The sequence below is a fragment of the Thunnus albacares genome, chromosome 17, assembly GCF_914725855.1.
Source record: "Thunnus albacares chromosome 17, fThuAlb1.1, whole genome shotgun sequence".
Taxonomy (NCBI): domain Eukaryota; kingdom Metazoa; phylum Chordata; class Actinopteri; order Scombriformes; family Scombridae; genus Thunnus; species Thunnus albacares.
This window is the reverse complement of record NC_058122.1, coordinates 21,011,657-21,024,045: the sequence shown is the minus strand read 5'-3', so window position 1 is coordinate 21,024,045 and position 12,389 is coordinate 21,011,657. Positions and strand designations below refer to the sequence as shown.

At 42.6% G+C, this 12,389-nt stretch overlaps 1 protein-coding gene across 11 annotated transcripts in view; it reads right to left on the bottom strand.

Annotated features, from left to right (window-relative positions):
• The window catches only part of si:ch211-278a6.1 (SRC kinase signaling inhibitor 1), a 109,300-nt gene that overhangs the window by 79,199 nt on the left and 17,712 nt on the right, over positions 1-12,389 (bottom strand). Inside the window, exon 1 of one of the 11 annotated variants that reach the window (XM_044331823.1) lies at positions 5,199-5,270. The exons of the other annotated variants lie outside the window; for them this stretch is intronic. The gene's annotated coding sequence lies outside the window, so the exon portion shown is untranslated. Of the gene's footprint in view, positions 1-5,198; positions 5,271-12,389 lie in introns of those variants that run through there. 11 annotated transcript variants of the gene reach the window in all.

The window sequence follows — 12,389 nt, the reverse complement described above, 5'->3', positions numbered from 1 at the left end:
GCAGAGTGTGCCAAGTGTTAATAACTACTGAGTGAGGGAAATAAGAGGTAAACGGCGAGACATTAACATGGTTGAAAAGAGATGGAGAAGAAATCAAAAGAAAGATTTGTTACTGTGAAAGAGACAGATTTGCAGAATGAATAAAAAGAATGACGATGTGAACAGCGAGGGGGAAAGAATTGAGGGGAAACAGAGAGGCTAGGCTAGGTTTGGGCGCGACCCCCGTCATCTGTTGACAGACTCGAAATAGAGTGGGGCACATGCCCCTGTCATCTCAATATCACGTTGATGACAGCCTGTGTAGTGAACCACAGAATGACTTCAAGTTAAGGCTATTAGAGTGAGAATTCAGACAAATGAGAGCCTGCACTGACTAAGCCCTAAGAAGACCCGGTTCCACCAGTCCAACACAGAAGAAAACCAAGACATCATACACTCATCGCCTGACTGACTCCCCTGGCTCAGTGCTGTGATCTTATTATGTGTGTGCATCTACTCTTCTACTTTCAGGGATGATGGCAGAGTGAGAACGTGTTAAAGGGAGGCAGGAGTAGACACCCATGGGAGGAATGTCCAATCCTGTCGCCACACCAGAGGGAGAAAAGGGGGAAAAGCACTCTGTCTTCTTCCTCTCAATCAGCCCCTCCTCTCCACCCTCCCAGCACTTTGCAGCTCTTGGCCTTTCCCTTTTGTGTGTCTGAGTGGTGATAATGGCAGGCTGTCCGTCACGCAAGGTCTGACCCAGATTCACTCGGTGAGGAGAAGGACGAGGAGCGGGATGATGGGGATATCTCAGCCCTTCACCCATGAGACCAATCCTCCCTAGTCAAAACCGCTCGCCTCCCAGACGAGGTTCAGCAGGATGGAGTAAAGCCAAGGGCGCAGTCTAGTCAGCGTCTTCAGGCTGCATTACTGCAGGGGAAAAAGGCTGACTGGAGTGCAATGCAAACCAGCGGCAACCAGCTCATTAGGCTGGTAACCCACGGTAGGGTGCTGACTTATTCATGGCCAGCTCCACGGAATAAAGGCCACTGCGACGTAGTTAATTTGCTTACTGGCGTGTGCCAGGCAAAAATCACTGAACTTTGTAGTCCTCAGTCAGATCTGATCCTGGATCAAAAATACCAGCATCTACGCCAATCACAGAGAATCCCAGAGTGGCCATGCCCACACCTTTCTGCATAGCTACAGTAACCAAGGAAGGCGAGAGGGGAGCAGAGAGAGCAGCACTGAGAGAAGGCAGTAGAGAAGACATGCATGTGACACAGAAAAGGAGTCAAGACAATGAATAAGGCTAAAATATAAAGTCGCTATAGCGGACACACTGGGCTGCACTGCTCATTTCCTCACAAGTGAAGAAAATGGTGAGATGGGAATTGGAAAAATGGAGCCTACTGTGCTTTTTGGTACCAACACTGGGGCAAATTCAGGTGGATTTTCTGTTTGGCAATTAAATCATGGAGGGATATCTGCCACACTGGCAGATAAATGTTTGTACCAAAATAGTCATATAATAAAATGTTTGGCATGATGGTGCAGAGGAACTTACTCATGTTTGTCGCTATACGGTGTAGATACGTGCACTATATGTGTTTTTTTACGCACGTCTAAACCATTCGAGTGCCATGAAACTGTAGCACTTGAGACGGTCCAAGGCAAAGGGACGTTTAATGTACAGGACATCAGCTACTAAACATTGTAGCTCTTCACTAAACTGTCACTTGCTGCCACCTTATTATCTCAATGACATGTAATGAAACAAATGAATATGTGACACAAAAAGGAAATTTATTATTTTGGCTGGTGGGTTTTTTTTTAATCTACATTTGGAAAGAGTTTGGTGCCAATGAAATGCTGCATGGTTATCTGAATAAAAAGGTCTTATCCTCTGTAATATGCATCAACTTTGTCATGTAAACTACGTAAGACAAAGATGCACTCAGATGCTTAGACCTGAACGCTATCACACTTGTTAATAAGTGTGTAAGAGACCCAAGATAGATGCTTCAATGTCACGTCACCTCCATGTCACAACTTGCTGTAAAAAAGTAACTTCCTGGAAGGTGTTTCAACACTTTCCAGGTGTTAAAACATCCTGTTTCAACTGGAAATGCATCAAGTTAATTCAGTTAATCGATTCAATAGTTAGAAATTTCAATCTGGACCAAAGTGTTGGACTGATTGACTGACACTGCGATCCCTGGAGTCGCACACGCTGTCCACATGGCTGAAAATAGTGAGGGGAAAAAAAGGAAGAGTTGTTTGAGCAGCGACCCTGATGCAGTATTTCATCATCACATGGCCACTTAACAGGGATTCACAGTTTAGTCATGGTGAAGAGAACTAGCGAGAGCGATGCGGGAAAAGGGAAGGAGAAGGCGGGCGATGAGGAAGAGTCACGCTCAGAAAAGCAGGAAGAGGCGGAGAAAGATTCACGCTGACCAAGATGCTGTGCTTACTCAGAATGAAGGTGTTTTGTTTATTTGATCTTCAAACATCACATCTAACCTGTTAATATAATGCGCATGGTGGACAAAGTTATGTTATTATATTATAATTGGTATTTCTTTCAAACAGTCAAAGGTGGTTCAACTGTCACATTAAATCATTAGTGTGCATCAAATAAATGTACTGTATCAAATCTGAAACAGCTTTGGACCAATATTTCAATTTAATTCATTTAAGCATCTGAGTCACGATTACAAAACGCAGCTGCAAAGATGAGTATTCTTACAGAATACCAACTACGGCTAAAAATCAAGGTCTGAGCAGATCTGAACATCACTAAAAAACATAACTGCGCCTTCTTTATCCCTTAAAGAACTGAAGACTTTCCATCTGGAAGAAAGACATCCCACTGCACCCACAGTTAAGGATTTGTTTAAGGATTCAATCTGTTCTTGAGGCAGGGGGTGGCCTTCTTCCTTGACGTGATATTCTGATGTTAGGAGTTTCGATTGTTTCGTCCATCACAATGGTATTTATGAGGCATTACCAACCACAGTATGTGCCACTATTTATTTATAAGAAAGTGTAAAGTGCTTTTGTTCACTTCTTTAAAAAGAAAGTGGAATTACTTTTCAATTTGTCCTTTAAACTGAGCAATAACAGGTTTTCATGAGCTATAGTGCTATGAATCAGTGCAGGCAAAGCTCTGTCTTTTTCTCTCTCACTCAGTTTGAACGCTCTCTGCCACAGAGGTGCAGCCGTCCTCTCCCTCTCTCTCTCTCTCTCTCTCTCTCTCTCGCTCTCTGTCCTTCATATGTCCTTGCGTGACAGTGCGACTGCAGTGTGCTTCACCGTTTCTGTGGGAGGTATCTCTGGGATCCCAGTGTGTAGGAGAAGACTCGCGCCTGGCTCCCCATCTATCTGTCGCTTATCTCAATCATGCACACCCCTGCCATCCCTCCCACTGTCGCCCGGTCTCTCTTTTATGCTGTCACACGCAGCAAAATATCACTCTTTCATTTAGCTCTGCCCTGCTTCACTTTGTTTTTCACGAAACAAAGGGACATTTCTCAGTCTGTCACCAGGATGATGACTGACAGGGGACCGAGGCGTTTGTTGCCTTAATTCATCTGAGATCTCTTTGAAAATGAACCCTAGCTGCTTAGAGAGCAGGCCGGAGCGATGTTTGCTTGACAGTGCTTTGTCATGGAAATTAAGGTTTTTACACGGCTATGAAAGCGCTGTCATCTAAGTGGTGGGAAGGTTACTCAGGTTAATGTGAGAAAAAACCTGTCTCCACTCCCAGGGAATCCTCTCACACCGATAATAGTTGCAATTAAATAAATAATTTCACGAAAAAAAAAGATCTCAGGTTGTTGATATAAGCTACCTAAAGTACAGGATAAAATTCTGCTGCTAAAATCATCAAGACTTAATAATCATAATTAATAACAGTCATAATCATCATCTACCCAAATAATCAGGACTGTCACGCACACACAAACACACACACACACACACACATACACACACTGCCTTTCTGTATCACAGCTCATAGCTGCAGAGAATTTCTCCTGATTGAGACTGCCATAGTGCCAGAACTAATTAACAGCGTTTGATTGTCTTGCTGCAGAGGTGGAAGTCATTACCATCATATTTCCCCGTGTATGCAGAATATAGTGGTTAAAAACACTAGCAGATGTTAATTTTATGAATGCACTGTGGATGAGTTTAATTCATATCTACATTCCAAATCATATTGAGAAAGAAGTGATGTCAATGCTGGCGCTAATCATGAAGAGGCACTTTTTCTTTTTTTTTTACCTGTATAGCAGTTTTCACATTTATTATTATGATAGCGGGGAGAGATAATATAGTTGCCTTACAATCACTTGTCATTTTTCTAACAGATATTGGACTCTTTACTGTAGTCCGTGGTTTTTCATTTGCTTCAAAGAACATTTTGAATGGTTTGGAGTTGGCTAATTAGCCTCGCTGTCTATACAATCCCAGTATTTGAAAGGAAGGGAGGCAGACGGTGACGTTAAAAGGGAAGGGAGGAAAACAGTAAGTTACACATCCTTTTCCCATTCCTTCTCCGATGATCAATCGCAGCTTCAGATTTTTACAGAAGCTCATCCGTTCACCCCTTACTCAAGCCACAAAATTATTCTCGTGCACATCAAATGAGCTCCACAGCACACACACACACACACACACACACACACACACACACACACACACACACAGAAAACCTGCCAGAGACCACACCACATTTACACATACATACTGACACACCACAAACACTCAGTAATGACAGAGAGACAGAGAGGGGTATAAATACAGGAGCAAAGAGAATCCAAAAGCAAAAAAAAAGTGTTTCAAGCTGCTGTGTGAAATGTTCTCTAAGGCTCCACTTGGCAGACAAAGTAGGCCTAAATGATTTATGAGAGGCAACAAAGCTTGCCAGTTGTTTGCTTTAGATAAATGCTACACAAAGCAAAAACTAACAAACCTGATGATGGCAAACAAAGAAAGATGAAAGTTTTTGGCCCAAAAAAAGAGCGCCTAGTTTTCCTGAGCTCCACGCTGACATTTCAGGAGTGTCCCAAAGTTCAAACCTGCGGGCTACAAAAACCTTGGCTCAGACAGTGGTGTCTGTGACTGATTTTAAAAAGGTAGCTTTTGAAAATAAGAACTTGGCTTTGAATCTTAAGTGGGAATGGATCCCTGTGGCTGGACCTGCTTACCTCCTGCAGCAGGATCCCTGCGTCCCAGCACCCACACCTGGCCACCTGCCCGCCCATCAGATACGAACACCTGGTAGTCCTCACCAAACATCCCCTCCTCCCCCTGCATGGCAAGCAAACACCCTCTATCCATCGGCTCAACCTGCACAGCTTTACTCAGCTCAGCACAGCAACGTCCCAACAGAAACCTGTGCAGCCGACTGAGTCATGCATAGCGCAGTACTGTACAATACTGTAATGTAATGCAATCTACTGTATTGAAACTGTACAACACTATTCCCCTCCCACAGTAACATTACGCCTCAATGATTATGTTTATAAGAGACACTGAAGTTAGAATATAGCACAGATTACACAGTGAACATCCACAATACGAGAGCTCCACTAACAGCACCTCTTGCTCTCTTCTTCTTCTTCTTCTTCTTCACACACACACACTACTATACATTCTTTCAACATCTGCGCTCTTCATCAGCAGCGTGCTTATTCAGAGTCGGGATTGTAGACGAGCGCTCGGGGCTCCAGAAGCACTTCCCTTCTCCTTTCCTCTGCACTTTCTCTCTCCCTTGATCTCCCCTCTTTCCATCGCTCTCTTTCTCTGTCTGAAAGGTTTCTGTGAAAGGCCCGAGATGAAAGGCTGCCCTCAATGGGAGCATGATTGCAGAGACAGCGCTGGCGGCCCAAGGTGCTATCAGAATTGCTCGCTCAGAGAGTCGCTCCGCCCTACAAAGATGCGCGCGGCCATTGTCCACAGTTTGTGCGTGTGCGACATCAGAAAGATGCTCAGTTCAACAGTCCCTCTCTGACACGTATTTATATTCCTGCAGTGTGCACACACAGTATTTGTACACAGGAAATCACACGAATATGCACGTCAGATCATATGGGGGTGATGTAACGTGCGATGACACACACTGGAGGAACACAATGAGATAAATACCAACTACAGACAGTAAAACGTAGTTACACCTACTGAATAATACCTGCTGTTTTTTTAGGATGCGATTAGTTTCAGCACACGTACACAAACACACACACTTTTTTCTAATCTCCTAATCTAACAGTAAAAGGTCCGGTGCAGAGAGAAGTCAGCAGGACACAAAAGTCTGCTTATGTGAAGTCGAGTCCTTGGAGAGAAAGCGGGACACGCTAGACGACGGGACGGACAAAACTGCCAAGAAGATGACACTTGACAGAAAATGGCCAGAAAACCAGACAGCAAAAAAAATCTATATCCACCTCTCTGTGGTGAGTGGAGATGTTCTTGAGAAATCAAGGATCACTTTAGTTTTCGTGAGCAAAAGCCACCGGGAAAGCAGAGTTTGAAATCAATGCAAAAGGTTCTGTGATCTGTGTCTTCATAGCCGGCCTGAAGCTGCCAAGATTTTAAACACTGCACGTTGTGTTTGATGCAGGGAACAAGATGGCACTGAAACAATCCTTTATACATATAACTAGCAAATAATCAAAGGAATTCAGTGGAAGCATACATTTCTCTTGCTGTTATTGTGATATCTGATGCTCATATGTGTGGATGTCATAGCTACAGGGTCTTAACCAGTGAGAGACAGCGATGCCAAATCATACTTGACTAATGGTTTTCCCCAACTTCCATGTATGTACAGCTCAGCTCTGTCTGAGATTTTAAAGATAAAAACTGAAATGTAAAAAGAACAAAACTAAAGAGCAAACGTTTAATTATATCCTGCAGTCATATAACAAAACCACACAGTAACACAGAGTCCCCCCCAATACGTCTTGGTTACAATAACAGCACACCCTTGTCTGTTCTATAATAAGCAAAAGCTGCAGATCGATAATGCAGAGTGATGTTGCTGTAATCTAACCCCAAACCTACTTTTTGTTTTTCCAGCTTTAAGATGAATACAAAAAAATGTAATCTGCCAAAGATACTGCAATGAAAAGCGATTAAAATCAATCAAATGTGACTGAAATGAATTGACCAGTGTGCTAGATTTACGGTACGAGTGTTTCTGTCATGAGACATGAGTTGTAGTGAATTAGATTTCCAGAAGCCGGTGATGGATGATAACATGAGAGAGAAATGAGTATTAAAACACCCCTGGCTCTGCTGATGTTACGCTGCACATGCACAAAATGGCTACAGAAAAAAAAAAAAAAGACTGCTGTCAAATCTACAGCAAGACAGACAATTACCCCTCTTAATCCCAGAGATAATATGCAAAAACACACATACACATAGAGATAACCCCTAAACCTACTCATATATTTGAGAAGAAACACAGGATTTCATCTCAATTCTGCCAAACGCCTCTCTTATCTCCTATCCATCATAAATTGCCTCATTTTTTTTTTTTAGCTTTAGTCCAATTAAAGTGATTATGTGTCAGAGAGGGAAGAGTAATATGATGGGTATGTTAATGACAGTGAAAGACAGACGTGACTCTTTGTGAATGAGGCACAGGTGCAAAACTAGACCCAGGCATCTCTATCCCAAGAGGAGGACTTTGCACACAAGAGCCAGGGACCGTGTAACCGTACCGGGGCAAAGAGACGGGATAAAAAGCCGACCCTTGAACTCCCAGTGACAGTAATATACACTTGATGCTGAAAGGAGATACAGGTGTCACAGCCCAATATCTCTTAATTGCTCTTACGCTGATTTACAACAGAAGCTGTGGGAATTGACACCAGCAGCTTCCGTTTAAGTGGTCTACAGGGTCTGAACAGTGCCTGGAATTCATTATGCTGGTTGACTGGTGTGCTATTAATTCAAGCAAAGCCAAGGAAATTAATAGTATGCTGAGAGAGTTGGCCTTACCAGTTGAATGAATCAGCTAAAAACCAGTTGTTATAGTCTCCGGTCGGTGTGAAAACTGTCTGATGTGTAATGAAATTTAAAATAGATTATTTTCATTATTGACTAATCTGTCCATCATTTTTTGTGCCTTTATTACAGCCGGTGGAGAGATGACAGGAAATGAGGAAGAGAGAGAGAGAGTTTGTGGTTGGCGTCTTAACCCCCTAACCACTGGAACGCTCCCCAGTACAGGTTTTCTATATAGCTGTTGATATTTTCGGGTGGTATAAATGTTGCTACATATAAGGTTGAGGAAATGCAAGAAAGTTATAATATCTTATTTTAGGATGATTAAATCTCATCAAACATCAATAATGTTGTCAAGCTCCATAATCCCTTGGTTATAAAACATGTTACAACTGGTCTTGATTTGTCCGTCAAGTCTGAAAAGTAGATTGCTTAGTTTTCACACCATAATGCCACCGTCTCTGTTATGAGAAAACATATTTGCATATTTCAAGAATCAAACCACAACAAAATTGTTTAAAGATTATTAATTCCTATACTGAGCCAAATAAAAAAGACAAATATTCTCGTATTATTTCAACATTTCTTTGTAGTCCTGTTTTATTATATGAACTCATGGTGTGTCCTGGTAGCCTACTGGTCAAGATGCACATCACATGACCGCAGCGCCTAGTCCTTAACCTGAAGCTGTTCTACTTACTACTGAAGTCACACAAAACAGAAAAAAAGCAGTCTCAATCTTCATAATTGACCGGATGGATCCAGCAAGTGTTCAGAATTTTGATATTGATCTGTCTATCTGTCGATTGACTGTACAGTTTCAGCATGTTTACGCTGAAAATGTATGAATGAAACTGTCACATGCTGAGCAGAAGCCCTTGATATCAATGTTTTTCTAAAGTAGGGGTAGAGAATATACATTTTCCAAACTATTTTCTAGACTATACATTGATTGAACTACACACTTAAAGACCCTGAAAACCTATTTTCTCTATCAGCATCTTGCTACGTGTCACAGGGTATATATGCACTGTTCATGCTCCCCTCCAGAGCTACCTAAAGTCTCAATCTTGCAGTGGTGAAAACATAGAGGTTTATAGCAATAAATAACACATTATACGTACTCTTGGCTCTAAACTCATATCAAGTAACTCTATCGACAGCCATTTTAAACTCCATTAGTCTGTCGAATTTCCACGTTTTCAAACTGTTTAATATACATGGATTTCCAAGGTGCTCTGGAATCAATCACTAGGATATTTTCTTCACCATTTAAAAGACTCCGCTGAGATTTCAGTGCATCCTGCTGCTTCACTGAAAAGTCACGCAGGCCCCGTGGGCTCTAGACTGTGACGCCAGTGGGGCCGCATTCAGAGGGCAAACTGTCAGGTGGGCGGCACACAGAGATAGAGCGTTTTTGTGATGTATGGATAGGCTGGACCGGAGTGGAAAAAGGGAACAAAGTGCCGCAACAAAGCCCCGTGTGTCCCTGAACTCCTGCGTCAAACACCCACCAACAGAGCAGCGGGAAGAGAAATCAATACCGACTCATGCTATGTTCAGGCAGCATCAGGTATATTCGACCGTGAAGACAAAACAAGAAAAAAGGGAGAGAGAGCAAAGAAGGAGATGAAGAGAAGAAGAGAGCAATGAGGCCTTTTTTGAAGGCCAAAGCAGCTTCCTATTGTTATTAGACAGCTCCTTGGCCTCCCTCCACTGCACAATGCTGATGTTCTTCCTCCCTGTGACCTTCCTCTCTGATATTTTTGTTGTACTCTCTTCCCAAACAACTCATCTATTGTAGAACATCTGCAGAAATGATTAATCTATTTTAATCTGGCCTTCATGTTGCTTTCAATCGTGTACGCATTGTACAAGTGTCATGAAGTGCCATGACAGCACAGCACACGGAGTTAAAAAAAAAGTTCAATCAAGCCTCCAACTTAATAGGAAATGTAAGAACTTGCTGTGTCAGTTGGCGTTTTCCATTAAGCTTGTGTTAGTATGGAGCCACAAAAGCGAGATGTGCAGGTGACCGGCATCCCCGAGGGCTGAGTGACACCTAAAGGGCACAGCATGGCTTTTCCAAGACATCTGCAGCATGTCTCATTAGCATTCAGCTATGAATCATTCAAACACAGCCGGCTGTCATTATCACAAACAGCTGAAGAGGGGGACACACACCAACACACACACACACACACACATTGTCACACTTGGGGGCACGCACACAAAAAAATATACACAATACAAAATATTCATGCAAAAATATGCACTGTATACTGGCACTTGTATATGCTGAAATGATCAGGCACAAATGCCAGCTACACCACTGTGAGGAGACTTTTCTCTGTTTTATATCATTGTAAACTGAACATGTTTAAATTTTTTGACAAAAGGAAACAATCTGAAGACATTACCCTGGGCTCTGGAAAATTGTTCACCATTTCCTGACATTTTACGGACTAAACAATCAACTCTAATTGATAACGAGACTTGAAACCCTCATTTATATATCCGCTAAGATTTTTTACAGAAGCTATGCTAACATTGGAGTAAAATGAAAAAACATGTGCAAACACACAAAAGCTCTTTGTTTGCCTGCACAAGGTGAGACCTCTCTCCTACAGATCCCATTTGCATGCTGTGCAACAACTGTTTGTGTTTAACGTGCTTACACACACCACACCAGAACAGACTACTAATGCAGGAAGAAGCGACTTCAAATAAAGATACTCCTCGCCATCTCTCTCTCTCTCTCTCGGTTTGTGTGTGCATGTGCGTGTGTGTGTGTGAGTCAGAGCGCACGTGCTCAGTGGAGATACAAAACTACAAAGGCACGACAACTTTGTGTCCTCGACATTTCATCGCCATACTTGACATCGATTGTCTTGCGTTATAACAAGCGCTGTGCTGTGACAAACAACGGGACGGTCAATGATAACCCAGTGAGCTACAACGGAATTGTCAATTTGTTCTCTGGACTCAGCTGGGAGTCAGAATTTATTAAACACATCACATCTAATATCTACTGAGGGCTCTATTTAATTTAAAACACGTCAATGTCCACAATGCAAGCGCGTCAAAGAGTGTTACTGTTGATTTATTGTATACAGTGTAACACACATGTGCCTTTTATATGCTGATGTCAACAGACGTGATTATTCTTTCTCCCGGCAACGCGTCTAACACTAACCATAGGTGATTTTCTCCACTGGAGATGTGCTCTCGTGTTGCGCTTGACACAACGCAGGCGAGAGAGAGACAAAGTAAGCATGTGTGCAGTTTTAAAGACACAAAGCAATAAGTGAAGGTCCACAGTGGCTTGAGCAACCTTTTTCTGGCATTTTCCACAGCTGAGAAACAGAATGTCTTTTAATGAAACCAGTAAAATACAAACTCATCCCCGGAACACACCATGCATTAACAATCCTACGAAGGTATGAATATTAAGAAGAGATGAGTGATATTGATTAAATGAGCTGTAATGTGAACAGACATCTGATATGGACAGAGAAACAATCTCGTAGGGAATAAATGCAAAACACAATAATCTTCATATGACTGTGACTTTATCTCTGACACCATCCCACATTTTTAGAAATTAAATTCCTGGCAATATTCAAATCAATGAACAAATATCATGGAGGTCTGAATGACAGGCAGCGACCCATCTGTGTACGCTCCTCCATCTCCAGAGCATCTGTTTGGCAGTAGGAGGGAGTGGGCCGGGCTGGATGAGCCCTGTTGCCAGACCCTGAAGCTTCTCGCTGCATCCGTTGATGCAGGATTCCTGCTGCCATCTAGAAGGTGGAGCTGATATTTTACCATGATGGCCTTTGGCTTCCTGGTGTGCCAAGAGGTAGCACGGGGACAGGACAGAAAGCTGTAACATTGGACAAACAGCCAAGCAGAAGCACATCAGCCAAACCGAAAGGAAGCAATACCGTCGTACCCACCCCTCTGCAGAGACTGAAATGATAGAACTAAAATCTTGTACTAAAACTACCTACACAAAAACAAAATAAAGGCAGGCGAATACACAAATAGACATGAGCGTGCATTAAACAGATACACATGGATGTGTGCCAAAACAATCTCTGCCATCCCTGCACTTTGTTTCCAAACACCTACTGGAAGATGGGTTGCTTGATGTATGGCCGGGCGATACAACATGCATGCACAATGAGGTTAACACATTGTTTATCAGTCTAAAAAGATCTGGTAAGTGGGGTCATTAGGAATGTAGACGCATTTATCACACCGGAGATAACGTGAATTTACAATGTCGGACACTCTGAAGGTGTGTCTTTAGGGGACAAACTTCAAGAAACAAACAAGTAAACGTTCTGGATGGCTGCTGAGTTTAGGTGCGGAGGAAG